Below are 20,950 nucleotides of genomic sequence, written 5' to 3'. Positions count from 1 at the left end.
AGTAATAACATCCAGCTAGATCAGGGCCAGGGACAAGCAACAGGAATGCCACATTCGGGGGGCGGGGGGGGGGCGGTGTGCCTGGGTGGCTCAGTCAGTTAAGCGTCTGCCTTTGGCTCAGGTCATGATCCTGGGGTCCTGGGATTGAGTCCCAGGGAGCCTGCTTCTCCCTCTGCCCCTCCCCCTCCTTGTGCTTGCTCTCTATTTCTCTCTCTCTGGCAAATAAATAAATAAAATCTTAAAGAAAAAAAAAAGGAATGCCACATTTCCCTTAGTGTCCAACTCCTGCTCCCCAAAGCAGGCTCTGCTTTGGGAACCTGGGCCAGTCCATTCAGGTGGGCTGAGCACCGGCTTTGGATTCCCTTTCTTCCTGGCGGCTCAGCCCCAGCTAGGTGGACCTCTCACGTGCCATAGCCAGCTGGCTCCCCAGGCTCCCCTGCCTTTCAGGGTCCCTGATTCCAGTGACTTCAAAGGGACAAGAGGGCTCAAAGGTCTTAGCATTTAGGGGTATAGGGCTTTCCCTGGGGCCGCCCTAGGTCCTGGGGCCTGTCATATTCTCAGCGGGGGGTGGGGCACTTATAGACCCACACTAGCCTCCAGGTGACCTCGGGTGGAGGCAAGTCCTGCTCACTCTTGCTTTTGGAACCTTTCAGTATATTAAAAAAAGTTGGGGCGCCTGTGTGGCTCAGTTGTTGGGCATCTGCCTTCGGCTCAGGTCATGGTCCCGGGGTCCTGGGATCGAGCCCCGCATCCAGCTCCCTGCTCTGCGGGAGGTCTGCTTCTCCCTCTCCTGCTCCCCCTGCTTGTGTTCCCTCTCTCGCTGTGTCTCTCTCCATCAAATAGATAAATAAAATCTTAAAAAAAAAAAAAAAGAAGGAAGGAAGGAGGGAGAGAGGGAGGGAGGAAGGGAGGGAGGAAAAAGAAAGAGGGTTCAGACAAAATAAGATGTGCAAGCATTGCTCATAGTCTCAGTGTATGAACAAACTGATAGGGTTTTAACCCACACAAATGCAGTGGAAATCATTCGTAGTAGTCACAACATAGTCACGGACTTACCGAAAACCTTATTTCATAGCGTGGCCCAAGGTTATAGGAACCTGGGGAGCAGTAGCTTCTTTGCATCCCCTGTGTGACTCTAGGTCCGCCTTCATTTGGAGAGAAGGTAGCCCTGGATGCCTCCAGAGCATGGTCAGCCGAGGGGAGGGGAGCCGGGCCTCGGAAGCGGGGAGCTCTGCTCACACGCAAGTTGGGGAGCCCGTCCAGCAGGAGGGCAGCTCAGGAGCCCGGGAGTTCAGGAGGGAGCTACACCACCTCACTGTGCTCTCTTTCTAGCTGCCCTTATCCTGTCTGAGAGTTAGAGGTCTCTCTCTGTGTCTCTCTGTCTTTCTCTTCTTTGTGTGTCTTTCTTTTCTCTGTCTCTGTTTCTCTCTCTCTCTCTCTCTCTCTCATTCCATCTCTCATTCCAGCTGCTGACGCGGGGCCTTCCCGCCCCCACCGCCAGACCTCCTAACAGTAGAGCTGCCTTTGGACGTCCCACCGTTGGAAATCAGCAGAAGGTTGCTGGCAGGGTAAGGACTTTCTTCTCTCCGGGGCTGGCCTTCTCCCAGCTGGAGGGCCCCGCCGGCCCTGCCCCCAGGACCCCCTGCCGTGTGTGGTTTGTGGCCTGGGCTGTGGCCAGGGCCCCGGTGTCTGGTGTCTCAGCGGGGCCCTGCGCGGCTGGAGCGGACCAAGGATGTGGTGGACCGTGGGGGTGTTTCTCGCAGGGCCGCCCACACTCCAGTGTGGGGAAGAATGCTCTGGAGAGGCGTCTCCTCTCTTGGTCTCCTTCTGACCTTCTTTCCTCTCCAGTCAGTTTTCCCCAGATGCCGGGAAATATGGATGTGTGTGGACATCACAGGGTTGGTCCTCCTTCTAGGCCGGGCCTGGCCCCTCCGGTGCTGGGGGGCACGAGAGTGTCGTTGTCCCAGCCGGCCGAGGGCGACGGCGTGCCTCTGAGGCCCGGTGCGGCCTGGATCAGCCACACAAATGTGGTGTTTCAATATTTATTTTTAGTGGCCACTGGTTAAAACGAGCCTTCCCTTTGATGGGGGCAACCCTGAAATGTAAAAATAAATGAGGTCATTGCCTTGTCAGGAAGCCCCACCAGCCGCCGCTGGGTGGACCCTGAGCCCAGTCCCCAAATGTCCAGGACAACCAGCAAGTCTCATGATTTGAGGGCTCTTCAGGGAGGCAGGCTGGTGATGACCATGGCCCCTCACTGGGAAGACCGCGGTCCTCTCCCCAGCCTCCTGGCCCGTGCCCAGCTCCCCTGCCTCACCCTGGGCCCTTCAGTGGCTGGCAGGCTGTCGACCAGGGCTGGGGGCTTGGGTCTCGTGTGGGCACTCACGAACCTCTCTGGCCTCAGCTCAGGTCAGGAGGTCCTACCTGCTCTGGGAGACACCCGGGAGTCTGTTGGCTTAAACGTTCTGGAAATTCAACTGTGTGACCCAATAGCCCCGGCTCTCGGGGTTACAGCTGCTGGAGTCCTTCCGCTTGTTCCAACCAAAGCTGGTGTTGAAGGTCAAGGACAATGATAGCTCTTCTTGTGCTAAAGCATTGGAGGGTGCAGGTGAGGCTGAGTTCACCCTTGGGTTTGGATTTGAGAGTGTTGCGTGGTCCTGTCCTTGTCCCACAGTAGAAGGGGCAGCTGGCCCTTGGGGGGCACTGCCCCAAAGCCCCCAGCCAAGCCCTCTCCTAACTTGCTTGTCAGGGGCCTGGCATCCCTACTGGAGAAGGGCTTTTCTTGGTTCAAGGTGTTTCTCCCAGGGAGTCTGGGTGCAGCCGGTCCGCCTTGGGTAGGGTGACGCCCAGAGCTCAGGGACCACCTAATCTTTACTGGTGTTCTGGTTTTCAGCTGTGAAAACTGGCTCAGAGGCACCAAGTCCCTTTTCCCAGGTCAGAGTTCATACAGAAATGTGGGTTCAAACCCAAAGCTGTCTCTGCATTTTTGACCCTTTTCCAGACTACCTCCTCATCGACTTATCGTTCCTTTGTCCCTTATTGGCTCTTGACACCTCAGGTGGGATTGATTTTTTTATCACAGTGTTTCTTAAACCCAAATAATGTAGGACCCTTCCCCCCACCCCCACTTTTTGGAGGAAAAAAATTATCTTGGTTCCCTAGTACTGATCTAAATTATTTTCATTTTAACGTTACTTAAATACATAAAAAACATGAAAACAGGCATAACCCTCTTATGTTTGTAGCTGTTATGGACCCAGTTCCCCAAGACCATTCAAAAATTACAGACAAAACGAAGAGAAGAAAGAGATTCCGATGAATGCCATCAACCTCATGAGGTAGTGTGACACCATTCTGCAGAAGTGAGTCCCCGCTTGCTGACAGGGTGACTGCTTTGGAGCCCACCGGGCCTGCAGCGTCTCCCCCCGGTGCCTGTACTTGAGCTGGGAAGCCCATTGGAGCACGTCACGTGGTGGTGTCACTTGGTCCTCTGCATGTTAATGACAGGAGCTTACTCACCCACCCGGACCTGGTCCACAGGACAACACCATGGGGATGAAGTTAGGGTCTGCGCCCTGGTCGCTGAGCAAAGCCCCAGAGACACGTGGTGCTTGCCAGGGAGGTGCCGGGGCAGGACCAGAGCAAGGGACCTCAGTGCCCAGTGTGGACGGGGGGGCGTCCCGGGCTTGGAGCAGAGTGGAGGCAGGGACATCTTTTGGCCAGAGTGAAGGTGGCAGGAAAATCTCAAGACTTCCAACCAGTAGGTGCATGTGGGGGAAATCAGAATGATCTTTTTGTCCTTTAGCCCAGGGAAGAGCTCTTCTAGAACCCTCCTAGGCAGGTCCTTCTGTGGCTGCTGCCTGGCCTGGGCCCCTGGAATGGGCCACGTGGGCCACTGGCCCTGCTACTGTCCTGTTGGACCCTCACTGCCCCTGACCAGTCCCTGTGTGTCTCTGAGAATGAAGGGTCAGCACAGCATAGAGCCAGGCCCCAAAAAAGGACTGCCAGACAGGGTAAGGAATCCAGGTCCCTGACCTGAGAATGACTGGCCGGTCAGGAGTGGCCGGCTCACGGGTCTGAACCCCACACCGAGGGACAGAGTTTGTTCTATCTCTGCTTTTGCTTACCCTCTTCAGGCCCCTCTCAGACTGAATGGGGCTGCCAACAAGTGTGAGACCCTTGTCTCTTGGGCCTTCTGTTTAGAGCCTCTCCATGTACTAGCTGATGGCCCTTGGGCTTATCAATCGATCTTTCTGGGCAGCAGTTCCCTAATCTGTGAAATGGGTCCATGTGTGAATTCCATGAGGTGATAGGGATCTTCTGCGTTAGATTCTAGCTCACTTACATATACCTGTGAGATGCGTGTGTGTGTGTGCAATTGTACATATGTGTATAGACAGAGATATTACTTTATAAGCAAACTAAAAACAACAGCAACAAAAATAACCACGAGCTCTCTCCAGGGGCCTGGGGCACCAGGATTTGCCTCACTAGAAGACCCGGAGCTGCATTACCGCGGGAGAAAGGAGCTGGAGCAAAATGGTAGACATGGACAATAGCAACACAGCAACACAACACTTTCATTATGTCTGTTCCTGGTTTCATTGGGGAGCAGGAGCAGAAAAGCAACTCAACTTCAGCTGACCTTGGTCGGGTCACAGTGCACCTTTGAGCAGGGAGTCCTGCTCACTGGTGGCCCTCACTTTTCTTGGCTTCCATTGCTCACTGTGGGCACCCAATGGAAGCCCTTTGCAAGGATTGCAAACAAGCCAAAGCTACACGGTGGCCCTGGATCACTTTTGGAGGTAGATGACGTGTAAATTATTACTTAAGGAGATGCAAAATATTATATTAAGGATTTTCATGCCCAGAACCATCCTGGGGAGCGCAGTGAGAGGCAGAGTAGAGTGTTCCACGTCTCTGGAAACTGCCGTTTTAGATCTCTGCTTTATCAGAGCTGCCAGAGCTTTTACTTTCCCAGGAAAGAGCCTACTTTCAGACCCCCTGAACTGGATGGGGACAGAGCATTGACTTTGCCCAACCATGAGGACCGAGGGGCTGTCCTTCCATGGGGTTGCTAAGCGGGCAGGATATACATTTCTAGCTCCCCTCATAATGGGAGGCCTGCCTGGGATAAGGCCGAGATGGAGAGATGAAGAGGGAGACCCTGGATCAAGCCATGCCTGAAGCCATCTACTCAGATATGTGTTATATGAACTTCCCTTCCCACCAGTAACCCCGTCCCTGCCCCCTCATCTTTTCCTTTAGAAGGTGATTTTTAGCCAAAAGCATCTTGGCCACCACTGTTATGGAGTAAGTAGTATGTGGACCTGCTCATCCAACCACTCATAGGCTACCATTGTGCCAGGCCCTGAAATAGGTGTCAGCGACACAAGGACAAATCATATCCTCAGCACCTTGGTCGGCCGAGGGGGCAGATGTGAGATGAATCCACACTGCCTCGTGTTGAGTATTAGTGGAGGGGAGGAGGGGAGAGAGGACCCGAATCCGAGAGGGCTTCCCTGAGGAGGCGACATGTACCTCAAACTTGAGGGAGAGATGGGGTTTTGGTAGAGAGAGAAGACTGGTGGGCACAGAGCAAGCAGCTGACCAAGTACAGAGTGTGTGAAGAAACCACAGGCCAGGGGCTGGCAGCCGGCGTTCCCTGAGCCGGGAAGGGAGGGGAGACAGCTGTAGCCTCTGCCCGGCTCCTGCGGGGGCCCCGGGGCCAGCCCTCCGACTCCGTCCCTGCCTGCAGCGTTGGCAGGAAGAGACTGAGGGAAGCCTGGGGAGACACACACGGCTGGGAGAGGGAGGGATGTGGCCACTTTCTTTCCAGCTCCTCACAGTAAAGAAATGACTTCCCTCCTGCACAAGTTGGACTTCCTCTGCAGCTGGAAAGAAGATATTAATGCTGTGTCTGACGATGTGTCGCCTGGCGGGACAGGACCCCAGCAGCCAGGTGAGCTCACGGCTGACCTGCTGCCCTCCTTCGCGCCGCGACTGTCCCACTGGCCCGGGTGCCCCCACGTCCAGGCCGAGAGAAACTTGGCTCCACTGTGACTCTCAAAATAAGTGGTTTTTATTTCATGTTCACCAGGGAGGTTACAAAATATAATTGGGGTTGCTGCTCCACATATTATTTCTGCAATGTTCCCCCATCTCCCTTCCCAAAAGCCACTCACAAAGGGGTCTTTGTTCTCTGTAAGTTCAAAGTCAGCTTCTCCAACGGGAAACGGATTGGCGATTACAAGGAGGAGACTGAGTTTTACTGGCTGTCCAACCAGAAATATGGGACGCATCAGGGTTCCGACAGGAGCCAGGGCGAGTGCGGTTTGCAGGCCACAGAAGCCAGTGTGAATGGATTTCCAGTGTGAGCCGAAGGCGGGCCTTGGGGGGGCAGCCCACATCGGCTCTCTCCCGGGGGCCACGGTCCACACTTGGCCTCCACTGCCTGGCTTGCCCCACCCATAGTGTGGGGTCCTCATACCCTGGACTAGAAGTAATCAGGGAGTTTCGTTCAGTTCCTGGGCCCTCCGGGGCTTTTCAGAGGGTCTCATCACAGGGTGGGCAGGGCTCGGGGCACCCACGCCCGCTACTACCCTTCCGGAGCTTTGACTGATTGAATGAACGTCCAGGTCAGACTTTAAGGAAGAAGACTTTTTCCAAGAAAGTTTGCCAAGGGTTGACCTGGGTGACCTTGTAGGCCTAGGAGATGCTGGGCCCCAGGAGACGGTGGGGGGAGGAGGCTCAGAGCCCGGGGATCCTGTGTAGCCTCGAGCAGCATGGCTAGCCTTTCTGGGCCTCTTCTGTCCCTCTGGAAAGTGGAGTCACAGCGGCCTGATGGAGGTGCAGCACAGTGCTGGGGGCTGCTGGCTCAGAGGTGCAGAGATGGGCACCTACGGCTGGGCACCCACTGCTTGGTCGAGCCAGCCTTTCGAAGGTTGGAGAGCCTTCCCGTGGCACCTGCACTTTGTCTAGCATAGGTCCAACCAAGGTGTGCCCCTCACTGAGAGCGGGAGGGGCAGGGGCCCAGCACTCTGGGCTCTGGGCTGAGACTCTGGCTTTCACCCTAAGGGGACACTCCTACCCACAGCATCCTGCAGTGGGGGGCTCCTTCCCAGCATCCTGGAGGAAACTGAGTAGCAGCATCTCCGGAACCTCAGCTCAGCTGGGCCTCCCCTCACCATGGTGGTCCCAAGGAAGAAGCCAAGCCACAGGGCCCTCGGTGGCCAGCAGCGTCGGGGGCTTAGGACACAGCAGGCCCACAGAGGCCCCCGGGGAGGAGGCTGGCCACACCCTCAGACCCACTCCCTGGGGCCTGCCCTCCATGGACCCTCCCCTCCCTGCCATCCCCTGCCAGCCTGGCCAGCAGAACTGGGGCTCACAACATGCCCGCTTTTGTTCCAGCAACAACAGCCTAGGAATTTGGGGGTGGGGTACGGGAGGTGGCGTGTCCCAGGCCATGGGGCTCTTCTCCATCCCGGGGTGGGGCTGCTGGGGTGATGGTGAGGGCCACCTGCCCGCCCCTCTGCCAGGAGCCAGAGCTTCCTCTGGGAGGTCACCCATGTGTTTCCATGTGTTTCTGCAGCTCCAGGGTCCTGCTGGGACAGAGCCGGGACTGTGGGCGGGAGTGCTAGGGGCTTTAGGAAAACAAAACCTCCCTCCAGGCCCCCTTGGAAGAGACGCTGAGCTCCCTGGGGGAGCGGGGAGAGGAGACCCTTGTGTGAGCTTTACAAAGCTAGGAGGAGATGGAGGGTCTCTCATGCGCCCCCCCCCCCCCCCCACCATCCTGGCTCCAAGATTCCAGATCTTTCCAGAGCACAGCTCTCAGGGCATTTCAGAGCAGAAGCCAGGCCCAGCTGGAGGCCGATACAGAGGCCCCTTCCAAGGCCGGCTGGCTCCCAAACTGCCTCCCTAGGTGGCCCCACTGTCACTGCCACCAGCCGTTGCGTTCACTGATAAAACACTGGCTCTGGCCGTTGAGCCCTCGGGGCCCTGGTGAACTTCTGGGCAGGCTAGAGGCACTCCGCGAAAACCACATCTCAGGGGTGGCCCCTCCACTTACACCGGCAGGCAGGAAAGCGGGTTTTTGCAGTAACAGCTTCCACATCGAGGGAGAGGCCACCAGCGGGGGTGCAGGGAATTCTCTGCAGTCGTGGGACACTGGCCAGCCCAGACACAACTCACCGCGGGAGGCAGGATGCCTGGGCCAGCTCGCCCTGGGAGCTGCTCTCATCTACCAGAGGATGGATCGGGATTCTCCCCATTTTATAGCCAGGGAAAAACCAAGGTTCACAAAGTCAGGAGGGCTTAGGATTGGGGTCTGCTTGCTCCAATCCCGGGGTGCTCACAGTAGTTCACACTGCCTCGTGGGGAGCAGGCGCTACGCTCTGTTTCCTCATTAATACTCTCATCACACCTGGACTGCAGGTATTGACCCATTTTACAGATCACAAACTGAGGGTCTGAGCGGTTAAGTAACTTGGGCTAAGTGAGCTGGGACCGGAACTCAGGCCTACTTGACCCCAGAGGTCTCACCCACTCCAACCCTGCGGGGCTTTGCTGCCTTCATGTGCTGCCTCCCCTAAAACTCTCCCTAACCATCCTCTGGGGAGCTCCCCAAAAGGGCCCTGTCTGGACTCCAGCCCCAGAGATTCTAAGCTACTGGCTGGGGTGTGGCCTGGGTGTCAGGGGTTCTTAGAGGTCCCAGGCCCTTCTGAGATACGAAGACCCCTGGTGGCTAAGCCAGTCCTGGGCCACTCTTGGCCCAGGAGGCTAACAGGACAAGCCCCTTGCAGGAGAGTGGTGCCTGCTGTCTCCACCCCAGGGCCCTCTCCCCGTCTCTGATGACCCCTGGAACCAGCCCAGCCAAAGGGCCAGACCCTCTGAGAGCCTGGGGTCCTGTCCAGGACAAAGAGGGGCTGGCGGAGCCCAGACTAGCACCAGGTCAGCTGGTGCGGGGCCCCAGGGATCCAGGATGCCTCGCTCACCCCAATACCCTCAAACTGTCCCTAGGTGGGTTCCCCGAGAGGCCCAGAAAGGGGTCTGATGTGCATATCCCTCGGTGAAATGAAAACAGCTCAACCTGAACATCGAAGACTTGGCTCCTTAAATTGTGTCTCCGCAGCCGTGCGGGAGGGTGTCCCAGATATCCTGTTCTGGTTCCCAGCACAGCTGTGTTCGGCATGGGCAGCCCAGGTCCCCAGACGGGGAAGCCATCGGTAACCAGGGATCTCTTGACTGTGGCCTGGGGAGGGGGCTCACCTGGGCCTAAGCTAATGCCCCTTCCCTCCTCACTCGCCCCGGCAGGTGCAGGGCTGGCTGGAGACGAGGCTCAGCCCCTGGACCCCAGCTCCTAATGCTCCCTGAATCTCGGCATTGGAGCCACTGTGAGCTCTTCAAAAGCCCAGTACCCACGTCTCCCCCAGGTGAGTCATTCCCAGGTGGGACCTGGCTTCCGGGCTTCATGGGAAACGGGCTTTTCTCCCAGTAACTGAGGGGCTCTTGTTTCTGCTGTTGGCCCGTTTTCATTCTACTCTTATGGGTGTGATTCACTCTGTTAGCAGTTAGGTTAGCAAAGCCCTGCAATTTCTAGGACATTTGGATGACACGTGGGACACCAGGATGGAGTCTGTGATATCCGGATTATCTCAGGAAAGTTAGGGTGTCTGGTGATCCCCTGATAGATGTAAATGACGTGAGTGAGGGGAAGGGAGGGGTGACCCCAAGGATGAGTGGGAGGAGTTTGGGGCTGCCGTGATGGGGGAATGGGGATTGAGCTGAGAGGGAAGGTATGTAGGTTCTGGAAGGGAGCAGGCTGCATTCTAGGCAGGTGCAAAGGGCTAGTAAAAGTGGAGAAGTGTAGATGGCGTGTCCCAGGAGAACCCCCAGAGGAGGCAGGACAGGGTAGGGACCTGGAATTTTAGTTTGCAGGTAAAAGAGAACAGGAGCATCTCCCCTGTGCGCCGCCCCCCCCGCACCCCTACCCATGGTTAGGACCCAGAGAATGATCTGGGTGCCACACAAATGTTAGAAAAAGTCGGTTTTTGTAAAAGAGTCCTCTCCTTTGGCATCCTGTGGGGTGAGGTGGAGCCAGGTCCCTTCTTACCAAAAATACTATTTTCTTGGGCTACAGCAACTAGTACCTTGACTCCTGACTTCCCTGGGCTGGAAGCAATGCAGCAATATTTAAAAATCACATAAATGAGGGGCGCCTGGGTGGCTCAGTCGGTTAAGCGTCTGCCTTCAGTTCAGGTCACGGTCCCAGGGTCCTGGGATCGAGCCCCGCATCGGGCTCCCTGCTCAGCGGGGAGCCAGCTTCTCCTCCTCCCTCTGCCCTTCGCCTCCCCAGTTTGTGCTCTCTCTCTCTCACATAAATAAAATCTTTTTAAAAAATTACATAAACGATGTCACAGCACATCATGAAGACAATAAGTGCATCAAATATTTCTGTCGTTGTTGTCATAATGTCCTTTGTTCAGTAAAGACCCCCCCCAACACACACAAATTGCAGCCACAACACCGCGTCCATCGTGTACTTTTCCTCCTTGTGATCTCAAGCAGATACATCATAAACATATACATGAAGAAGGGTCATATTTTCAGGACAAATGCCAAATATTTTTTTCAGATTTGTAAATTTGTTATAAATATTACAAAATCATTTTTACAAATTTATTCTTTGCAAAAAACATATACATAAAATCGAAGTATGGTTTGTTACTCAACCAAACCACACAAAGAGTGACATTACGTGAGCAAAAATTGGGACTATTGCCAAGAATGAGTCTGTGAATGGGATATTTGAAAGTTTGAAGTGGAAACATCCCCCCGCGCCACCCCGCCCCCCAAGCTCTCACAGCCCGGATAGGCTGAAATTCTCTTTTCTTCAGATTAATCTGTGGGTTGCAGGGCCATGCATGGATGCCGTAATGGCAGCCAGAGAATGGGCTTGGGGAGGAGCAGGCTCCCGGGCTAGGGGTGCAGTGCAGACCCCTTTCCTTTGTATCTCCATCCATGCTTCTGAGACTCTGCACCAGGCCACGTGCCCACCGCTGCCCTGGCGGGATTCCTTGCTTAGCAGGGAAAATGCCCCAGGGAGTTCACCCAAGGTGGGAGCACATTACATTCCTCCGCTGGTGGCCTGAGTCCCTTGGGCCTGTCCTGAATATCTTCAGGCTCCGAGGCAAGGGCACAAAGGGACACCCACATACGATATGCAAAACTATTGACAAGTTATACCTTACGTTAATTTTTTTGAGAAAATATTTTCTCCCCTCCTACCTGAGTAGATATATTTTTGTAATGACATGAAAGGCCTGGTTCACATTAGGGATTTTAGTGCTTTCTAAATTTTTCTGCATGAGAATGGGATAGAGAGGAGAGCCCTGGAGCCCAGCCGTGGCCTGCCCCCTTCTCCCATCCGAGGCTCTGTCTGTGAGGGGCCAGGAGCCCAGGGGTCCGAGCTTTATCCAACCCCCTGAGTGCACCATAAGCGTGCACCATCAGTGGCGTGGCCTCCCTAGAGTGGACAGGTCTGGCAAGAGGCCCAGGCAGGCCTGTGATAGTAGGGTGGGGGGTTCTGGGCTCTGGGGTGTGGGCTTTGGGTGGGCCCAGAAGCCCACCTTGCACCCCCTCACTCCTGGCTCCACTGGGAGAGGGCCTGAGCAGGCCGTGTGAGTAGTGAGGGGTGGACTGCTCCTCCAGGGCAGGTCCTGATGTCCCTATACTGCCTTTTCTGCTTGCTGCTGTTGTTCACGGAACGCCAGGTGGATAAATAAACAGTCCAGAGGCCTCTGTGAGTTGGTTCGGTTTCCTGGAACCCGCGGAGACGGGACATCCACGTCCCTCCAGGTGTAGCTGGTGCTGCCTCACAGGTCTCCTGCTCTGGGGGAAATAAAGAAGTTTCTTTCAGCTCCTTGTTGGAGAAGTCGGTGCTCGGGTGCAGGGCATGCAGATCCTCCACCTACGGGGGGGGCAGGAGGAAGGACAGGAGAAGCGGCTGGGTCACGGCGGCAGGGGGGCCTGGCAGGAGGGGTGAGGAAGCTGACAATCAAGGGAGGACCAGAGCCTAAAACAGGTCTCGAGGTTGGGGCCCGGCTAGGGGGCCTCCATCCTGGCAGCACCCAGTGACAAAGGGTCCCCAGCTTTGTCACTGCTCCTTTCTCCCATATGGTTAGATCTGAGGGGGCTTCCTCTGTGCTCTGAGCGTCCCAGAATGACTAAAGTGGGCAGGGCCTCCCGGGTGGGGGCAAGCCTGTCTGTGCAGGAGGACGGAGGGGGAGGGGCTCATCCACGGTGTAGCAGGTGCCACAACCTCCCCCCTTTTTAAGACTGAGTAACGTTCCGTTGGATGGATGGGCCACATTTTGTTTATGCTTTCATCCATCGGTGGACACTTGAGTTTTTGCCACTTCTTGGTTATTGTGAATAATGCTGTTGTGAACATGGGTGCACTGCTTTTGGGAAAAAATAATCGTCTCATGGGTATTTTCCTTACTGGTGTCTGGCTGCAGTGGGCATCGGGAAGCAGAGGATGTGCCCTGAGAAGGCCAGGGAGGGGTTGCATGCTTGCTAAGCCACATTTCCAAAGGGGCACCGAGTCGGGAAAGACGGTGTGATGAGCTCGTGGCTCCAGAGTCTGGTCCCAGCACAAGTGTGTCGAGGGGAGGGGGATTCTGCTGTTGAAGTGTTAGATCCACTGTCTGCAAATGGATAATGACTCTATCACTTGGCTGATATGACCCTGAGAACATGGGAGGTGGGGGGCATAAGATCGGCCATCTTTGAGCAAACACTGAGTGCTGGGAAATGTGGGGATGGCTTCTCAGATCTACAGTAATGAAGGGGACAAAGTTGGTCCCTGCATTGGGTTGAATGGTGACTCCCCATAACACGTGTCCCTGTCCAGGTCCCTAGAAACCCATGCATGTTGCCTCATTTGGAAAAAGGGTCTTTACAGATGTAATTCAGTTAAGGATCTTTTTTTTTTTTTGATGCTAACAATATTTTTTTTATTATTATGTTATGTTAATCACCATACATTACATCATTAGTTTTTGATGTAGTGTTCCATGATTCATGGTTTGTGTGTAACACCCAGTGCTCCATGCAGAACGTGCCCTCTTTAATACCCATCACCAGGCTAACCCATCCCCCCACCCCCCTCCCCTCTAGAACCCTCAGTTTGTTTTTCAGAGTCCATAGTCTCTCAGATGAGATTATTCTGGATTACCTGTGGCGGGGGAGGGGAACTCATCCAGCGACAGGTGCCTTATAAGAGACAGAGGAGGAGACAGGTACACAGAGGAGAAGCTCATGTGATCGTGGGGGCCAAGCCTAGGGCGACCGAGTCACCAGGTCATCCCTAGAGCCTCCAGAGGTGAGCATGGCCCTGTGACCCTTTAACTTGGGACTTCTGGCTCCAAAACTGTTAGAGAAGAAATTTCTATTGTGTTAAGCCACCAAGTTTGTGGTAATTATGGTGGCAGCCCCGGGAAACCAATACGGGCCTTGAAAATGGAATCATTAAAATCTGCTGACAAGGGGTGAGTGGTCAAGTTGAAGTGAATTCTGGGATTGTTCGTTGGTTTGACATCAGCCAGCACTTGAGCTGGGTGAGGCGGAACAGGAGAAGGGTGGGGGATTAGTAGGAGATTTGCGGAACGGAGTGGCGGCAACCTGCACAAGGTAGGTTATAGAATCCTGAGCTTCTGTGGGAGATGGCCCAGATGTTGGATTCGAATTTCATTTATCAGATATTTCTAACTACAGATGACCCTTGAACACTGTGGGTTTGATTGAACTGTGTGGGTCCGCTTATATGCGGATTTTTTACAGTACAGTCCTGTAAATGTATTTTCTCTCCCTTATGATTTTCTTTTTTAAAAATTATTATTATTTTTATTTTTTAAAAGAATTTATTTATTTGAGAGAGAGAGAGAGTGAGCGAGAGAGCGCAAGCAGGAGGGGCAGAGGGAGAGGGAGAAGCAGACTCCCCACTGATCAGGGAGCCCGATGCAGGGCTCGATCCCAGGACCCCGGGATCATGACCTGAGCCAAAGGCAGTTGCTTAACAAACTGAGCCACCCGGTTGCCCCTCTCCCTTGTGATTTTCTTAATAGCGTTTTCTTTTCTCCAGCTGACTTTATTGTAAGAATACGGTTTATAATACATATAACACACAAAAGGTGTGTTAATCTATTGTTTATGTTATTGGTAAGGCTTCTGATCAACAGTAGGCTATTGGTAATTAAGTTTTAGGGGAGTCAAAAGTTATGTGTGGATTTTTGACTGTGGGGCAAGACAGTTGGTACCTCTAACCTGTGTTATTCAAGGGTCAGCCCTTGTATTTGTAGACTGTTTTGAAAATCTCTCCCTCTCTCCCTCCCTGCCTCCCTCCCTCCTTCTGTCCCTCCCCCTTCAGTTTCTCACGCACACACTCACACACACTCATTCAGTGTGACCAACTATTTACATACCAGGGCCCACCACCACATTGACTTGTTCTTCTGGGTTCACTTGATTTGGTGTAAACCTTAAAATTAAGCTTTTGCCATCTCTCTGACAAACTTGTTAACAACGGTTACCATTTGCAACTGATTGTCTTTGTGAATCAGAATTTCCTCAAAATTCTATAGCCAGGAAAAAAAAATTGGAAAATAAGGCTGATATGGAGCCATCAACCATAACCTTCGATTTTTTAATTGCATCCAGATCTGAAGGGGTGTTTTGCTCATACTTAAAGAAACACAACCCAGATGGTAAGTTCCAAGTTTATTTACATCTTCCAAAACATTTAAGAATTTGGTCCATAGCGATTTTTACTAAAACCTCCATGTGCATTCCTTTTTTTTTTTTTTAAAGATTTTATTTGTTTATTTGAGAGACTGAGAGAGAGAGCAGAGAGGCAGATGGGGAGGGAGAGGGACAAGCAGACTCCCTGCTATGTGCAGAGCCCGATGTGGGGATCCTTCTCACAAACTGAGATCATGACCTGAGCTGAAACCAAGAGTCAGACGCTCAATCGACTGAGCCACTTGGGCGCCCCATTATGTATTTAAAGAGGCGGTGGTCACTACTAAACACACCTTGGAAAGAGAAATCCAGGGAGTGAGTGCTTGTTTGGATTTATCTTTCAAGTCTGAGGGGTTGATGCTTGATTGGGCTCCAACCTTCACGAGGCTTCCCCCTTAGTCTGGAGGCAGGATCCCCCACAACTCTTCACCCATGTGCACACTGAGTGCTTGCTCAACGGCACTGCCATTCCTATGACTTGGCTTTCTAGAAATTCCAGGCAGAAATCCTTCTGGGCCATCATTTAATGTCAACACCTTGAAAAGAGCATCCCATCAGTGTGAATGATCATTTGGCAGTTCTGTTTACTCAAGAGATGGCTTCCCCACGTCGACCAGTTGTGACACATGGACAAGACACTGGACCAGCCAAGAACCATGGGCTATTTGCATGTGGAAGGCCACGCTGGGGTTTCCTGGTAAAAACCCGTCATTACCACCCCTTGTCAACTTTTGTCAAAGTGGAATCAGATGATAAACAACATAAGCATCAGCATTAGTTCGTCAAGAGTGGGACACTTTGGTGCAAGACACTCAACATCAGGCAAACCACCACCAGGCATGGATTTGTGTGGCATGGGACGCTCTCGGGAGACTCTGCCCGTGGGGAGCCATCCCCCATGAGCCCAGCCTGAATGTCCCAGCTCTTCTTCATGGATGCTTGGCCACCACTCAGGTTCTCTGATCTGTGGCATGGGTCTTGAGGGAGGCTTTCTAGTGTGTCTGGAGCCTTGGAAGAGTTTCTGTGTCTAGGTGTCTGAGAACAGGTGGTTGAGTCCCCTTAGAGGAGGGCTTTTGGTTGAAGCTTGGACGTCTGCTAGTCTCATCCCAAACTGTCTCTATTAGGTAGCTGAATTCCACTCCATCTGGGGGGGCATGGTCCTGGGCTTGTCCATGAGGCTCCTGTGTAGGCACAGACTCTGTAAATGAAGTCAGACTGTGGACAGGTGATGCCCCCCGCCCCTGCTGCCCAGCTTCTGGATTATGACAAAAAACAAACAAACACACAAAAATCATGCATTTTAAAAAGGTTGGGCTACCCGCACGCCCTCTTCTACCTTTTTGGCAATGACATTTGTTGCCTAACACCTGGAAAGGGGGCCACCCCGGTGAGTGCACTCAGACCTCCGAAGGTTGGCGGCGGGGTTGCGGGGGGAGCGGTGTCCTGCAACAGCTTGTGCATTTGGCTTTGAGATTGGTTGGCAACTCCAAAGTTGGTCTGAAAGTGAAGTTGCCTTTAATTTGGAATTGACAGAGCATGACTCCTCAGTTCCTATTAGCACGTGGGGCTTTGAAAGGAGCTTAATAAATCCCCTAATGCTGGCGAGAAATCAATGTTCTAATTAGCATTCACAGCAGACAGCCATTTCCAAGAAAAACCTCCTGTCCCAGCAAAATCAGCGTGGATTTCCCATTTCAAACCTCTTTGGGAGAGCAATAACAACACATGCTTTAAATTTATCGGGGCATCTTTCAAACAGGTGAATGCAGTTTGTGGGGATGGGGAATCCCAGTGGGGAGAATGTTCTGGGTTTTATGGTTTGAAGATGGTGGCTCCAGGAGGACTCTAGATGCAGACACCTGTACCACCTCCTCCCAGCTCCACGCCTGTGGCAGACATCACCGATTGATCACAGCACCTCTGTCTGGCTCACATACCCTTGCCGACAAGGTAGTTCAGCCAACACTTGCAGTGAAGCAGAAGAGATCAAGTTCTAGCTCTAGTGGAGTTTACAGTCGAAGAGGGGACTGGTGTGGTGAGGGGCCCCCAAGAAAACATGCACAGTTATACCAGTGGTAGAGGGAGAGAGGAGTGGTTCTAGAACCTCTTATCCTGGGGACGCTGAGGAGGGACAATTGAGTTCTGGAGGATAGGTAGGTAGTGGCTGGAGGAGGAAAGCATGTCCAGGGCACAGAAAGGCCAGAGTAGCTGTCGCAGATGGGCCATGACTCCAGAGAGCTGGGAGGACCAGACCACATGGCCTTGCAGGCCATGTTGAGAACCGTTGTCTTCATGGAGAAAGAGAAAAGCAGCCCCTGGATTCCAGGCACTGGCCTGGCCCCTAGAGCGGGGGCCATGGCTGTGGTGGGGGCTGGCCTGGCTCTCCCAGCCCTGCCCTCATGTCCCGTGGGCACAAAGAGCCTCATGGAGCACCAACGCCCGGCAAGACGCCCCCGAGGCCATGGTGGAGTGCAACAGAACAAGGCCACTTCCTAAGCGTGTCGAAGCACAGACGCGAACAGGGTTGCTGTGCACGCCACAACACAGCAAATGTCCTCTCTCAATTAAAACGAGGGACCACTGCTCCTTCGCCTTGCTCCGGGCTGCCCTCCCGGCGGACAACATTTATTATTGGGACACCTCATCGCCGCACTGCACCTGCTTCCCGACCACACCCAATCTAGAGCCAAGTCTGGCTCCCTTGGACCAGCCCCAAAGCCACCACACAAGCCAAGCCCTCTGCTCTTTCTGACACCCTCTGCCCAGATGGCCCTTGGTCGCCCTGGCTGTCCGGCCTGTCTCCCTGTTTCCGCGAGGTGCTCGTTTCAGGCGGAGTTGGGGAAGGAGTGATGTCTGTGTCTTCTCTTCCTCCCGCTGCTCATCTTGCTCAGCTTCTGATGCCCTCCTGCTCAGAGGGCAGAGGGGAGAGGCGGGGAGGGCAGTCAGGAAGCTATTACTTGGCTTGTACTGTCATTGTGATCTCATATGGGCTCCCCCTGGGCCAGCTGGGCTTTTTTTTTTTTTTTTTAAAGAACTCTCTTTCCTGAGAACTGTCTGAAGTCTCCAGGGAATCCTACCCTCACGCTCTCTGGGGTAGGCTTTGCAGAGTGCCCTTGGCCTCAGTGAGCACATTTCCTCAGGATTGGCATGCCCAGCCTCTCTCTAGCTGGGCCTCTCAGCAGCTTTCCATCTTACCCTTTGGACTGGCTTTGGGGGTGTGGGCTGCCCTCACCCTCACTCTGCCATCAGAGTGGTGGGCGGGTCCACTGCGTGTCTCTAATTGTCCAGGGGGGTGTCAACCCATCGTGTGCCCTACGCTACAGGGGACAATATGAAGATTCGGAGGGTTCCTCTTGGGGCCCTGCTTACGAGATTTAAGGGGAAGGGGGAAACACCCTTGACTCTTCTTGCCGTTTGGGAGGGTGGCAGAGAGGACTCGTAGGACATCAGTGGCTCTTTCCAAAACTCTGTTCCTCATTCCCTGCTATCCCTGGTGATTCTGACCCTCAGTGTGGGTGAGTGTAGGTGCTTTCATGCATTCCTCTGGAATGTGAAATCGATTGTCCTGGTGTGTCAGAGGAAACTTCTACAATATTCAGATGGTCCCCCCCGTCCTTGCTTTCTGCCTTTGCCCCTCAGAGGTAGCCTGGCCTGGAATGAATGCGTTCTCATCTCGTACATCCTCAGCCTAGGGCGGCTGCTGATTCTGACTGCACTCCTGAGGACCAGAGGGTTTGCATCTGTCCCATATCCCGTGGTACCAAGGCCCGTGGCCATCAGGGTGCAGTGGAGCTCCAGAGCCGGTGCTGGTGATGGGACCCGGCCGACAGAGGAGCCAAGGTGCCTGTGCCAGATGGCCTCCCCTCACGAGGAGAGACTGTGACAGCCACCGATACCCCTTGAAGTCTGTGCAGACCTAGTGTGAGTTGAGTGGACTCTGGCTGTCCTCCTGAAAAGCATGACCATTTAGTTTGAGGGGACAGTGGCGACCCCCAACAGTGGCTAAGAAGGTTTCCAACTTCTCATCGGTCCTCTCTGCTCTGCAGGGGAAGCTGTGCCAAGCGCCAGTCTGCAGTTCCCATTGCCATCCACTTAGAAAGGCTCTTGGCACAACCAGGGACCAGCATGACAGGGAGAAAGAGCCCAGTTTTCTTTTCGGAAGTTCCAGCCAAATCGGGCTTGTTGAAGCACTTCACTGAATCCCAAGAGAAAGACTCTTTGCGTCCAGCTCTGAATGTAGGATTCCCGTTCTCATGTGGATTCTCTTCCAGTGGAATTTGGAGAGAGGCCTGGACTTGGAGGCTGCCACTCATTGCGTGATCACAGGCAAGCCACCCAAGCTCTGTGAGCTTTGGTGTTCTTGCTTGCACAATAGGCAATAGGAAGCACATGTATGGTGAGCTGTTTCTCGACACTGGGCATCGGATCACAGAGGTGTCTGGCGCTTGTCACAAGCATCATGGCAGCCTCATAGGTGGAGACTGTGCTGGGGGCCACTGGCTGGCACCATGGGTGACTTACTCTTCTTCTTCTGGTGCAATATCCCCAGCCCCTCAACTGCAGAGACTGTGCCTTCCATTCCTGGCACTCAGCTCTGTGACTACCACACGGAAGGTGCTTGACTAGATGTGGCAAGGATGCATGTTAATTGGGAGGGAGTTGACTTCTGGCTTTCATACATAAAATGAAGTTTTCATAAACTCATGAATCAACAGAATAAGTAGCATTTTTTTACATCATTAGTTTTTAATGTAGTGTTCCATGATTCATTGTTTGTGCATAACACCCAGTGCTCCACGCAGAACGTGCCCTCTTTAATACCCATCACCAGGCTAACCCATCCCCCCTCCCCTCTCCCCTCTAGAACCCTCAGTTTGTTTTTCAGAGTCCATCGTCTCTCATGGTTCATCTCCCCCTCCGATTTCCCCCCTTCCTTCTTCCACTCCTGAAAATAAGTAGCATTTTACTGAACACCTACTATGCCCAGTGATTTACATATGTTTTATCATGTGACCTTCACAATAGTCCTGTGAGGTACTGTTTCCTGTTTTACCTGTGAAGAAACTGAGGCAGCTCCGGCTTGGTCAAGATTAGTCAATACATAAGAAGGAGGGGCAGGATTTGTATGGAGTCTGACCCCTCAGACTGTGTTCTTTGAATTCCTTTAGGCTGCCAACAGGTAGACATCTGGTAGACCATGCTTGTTACAAAGTATAATCATGGTCTAGCAGGGAAATAATGAACTCCAGATCCGAGGCTGAAGGAGGTGCCAGCAGAAGGCCCAAGTCTCCCATAGCCTATGGGGATGAAGGACCAGATCGGGGCCTTCCCAGGGAGTGCACAGAGACTCCTCCACCCTGACTGACGTGGCCCCAACCTCAGGCCCGCCCAGCGAAGCAGCGAGGGAAGGCTGGGCCTTGGTCTGCCACTTGTTAGCCCCTTGACCCTATAGATGATGCATTTTGCAAAAACCACACTATTTTGTTTTGACTTCCTCTGGGGTTCCCAGAAAGTTTATTTACAGAGGTGAGATTGCCTCATAAGTTAAATTTTTTTTTATTATGGTAAAATATACCTAACACAAAACTTACTTTTTTAACCATTTAACTTAAAAAGTGTACAATCCCATGGCAATAATTCGCAATTATGCACGTATTCCCAATGTTGCAAACCATCCCCACCATCTGTCCCCAGGACTTGCAAACTGAAACTTGATACCTATTAAACACTAACCTCCCATTTACCCCTCTCCCCAGGCCCTGGTGATCTGTAGTCCATGTTCTTTTTCCTTTCTTTCTTCCTTTTTTAAGATTTTATTTATTTTTTATTTTTTAAAGATTTTATTTATTTATTTGAGAGAAAGAGAATGAGAGAGAGCATGAGAGGGAGGAGGGTCAGAGAGAGAAGCAGACTCCCCGCTGAGCAGGGAGCCTGATGCGGGACCCGATCCCGGGACTCCAGGATCATGACCTGAGCCGAAGGCAGTCGCTTAACCAACTGAGCCACCCAGGCGCCCCAAGATTTTATTTACGTATTTGACAGAGAGAGAAAACGAGCTAGGACAAGCAGGGGGAGTGGCAGGCAGAGGGAGAGGGAGAAGCAGACTCCCCACTGAGCAGGGACCCCAACGTGGGACTGGATCCCAGGACGC

The 20,950-nt window shown here is 53.3% G+C and overlaps 1 long non-coding RNA gene across 1 annotated transcript in view; it reads left to right on the top strand.

Moving 5' to 3' along the window:
* LOC114223831 (uncharacterized) overlaps positions 1–19,464 on the top strand; it is a 35,640-nt gene extending 16,176 nt beyond the window's left edge. Inside the window, exons 2-7 of the long non-coding RNA XR_003612252.2 lie at positions 1,467–1,568; positions 2,405–2,608; positions 3,246–3,338; positions 4,464–5,962; positions 9,313–9,431; positions 15,290–19,464. This is a non-coding gene — a long non-coding RNA (uncharacterized LOC114223831). The remainder of the gene's footprint in view (positions 1–1,466; positions 1,569–2,404; positions 2,609–3,245; positions 3,339–4,463; positions 5,963–9,312; positions 9,432–15,289) is intronic.
* Positions 19,465–20,950: the final 1,486 nt, after the last annotated feature.

This window comes from Eumetopias jubatus, unplaced genomic scaffold (genome assembly GCF_037043125.1).
Source record: "Eumetopias jubatus isolate StellerSeaLion01/CBP00866 unplaced genomic scaffold, mEumJub1_p1.0 scaffold_7, whole genome shotgun sequence".
Taxonomy (NCBI): Eukaryota; Metazoa; Chordata; class Mammalia; order Carnivora; family Otariidae; genus Eumetopias; species Eumetopias jubatus.
Note: the sequence above shows the minus strand (reverse complement) of the source record. Positions and strands in the feature narration are given on the sequence as shown.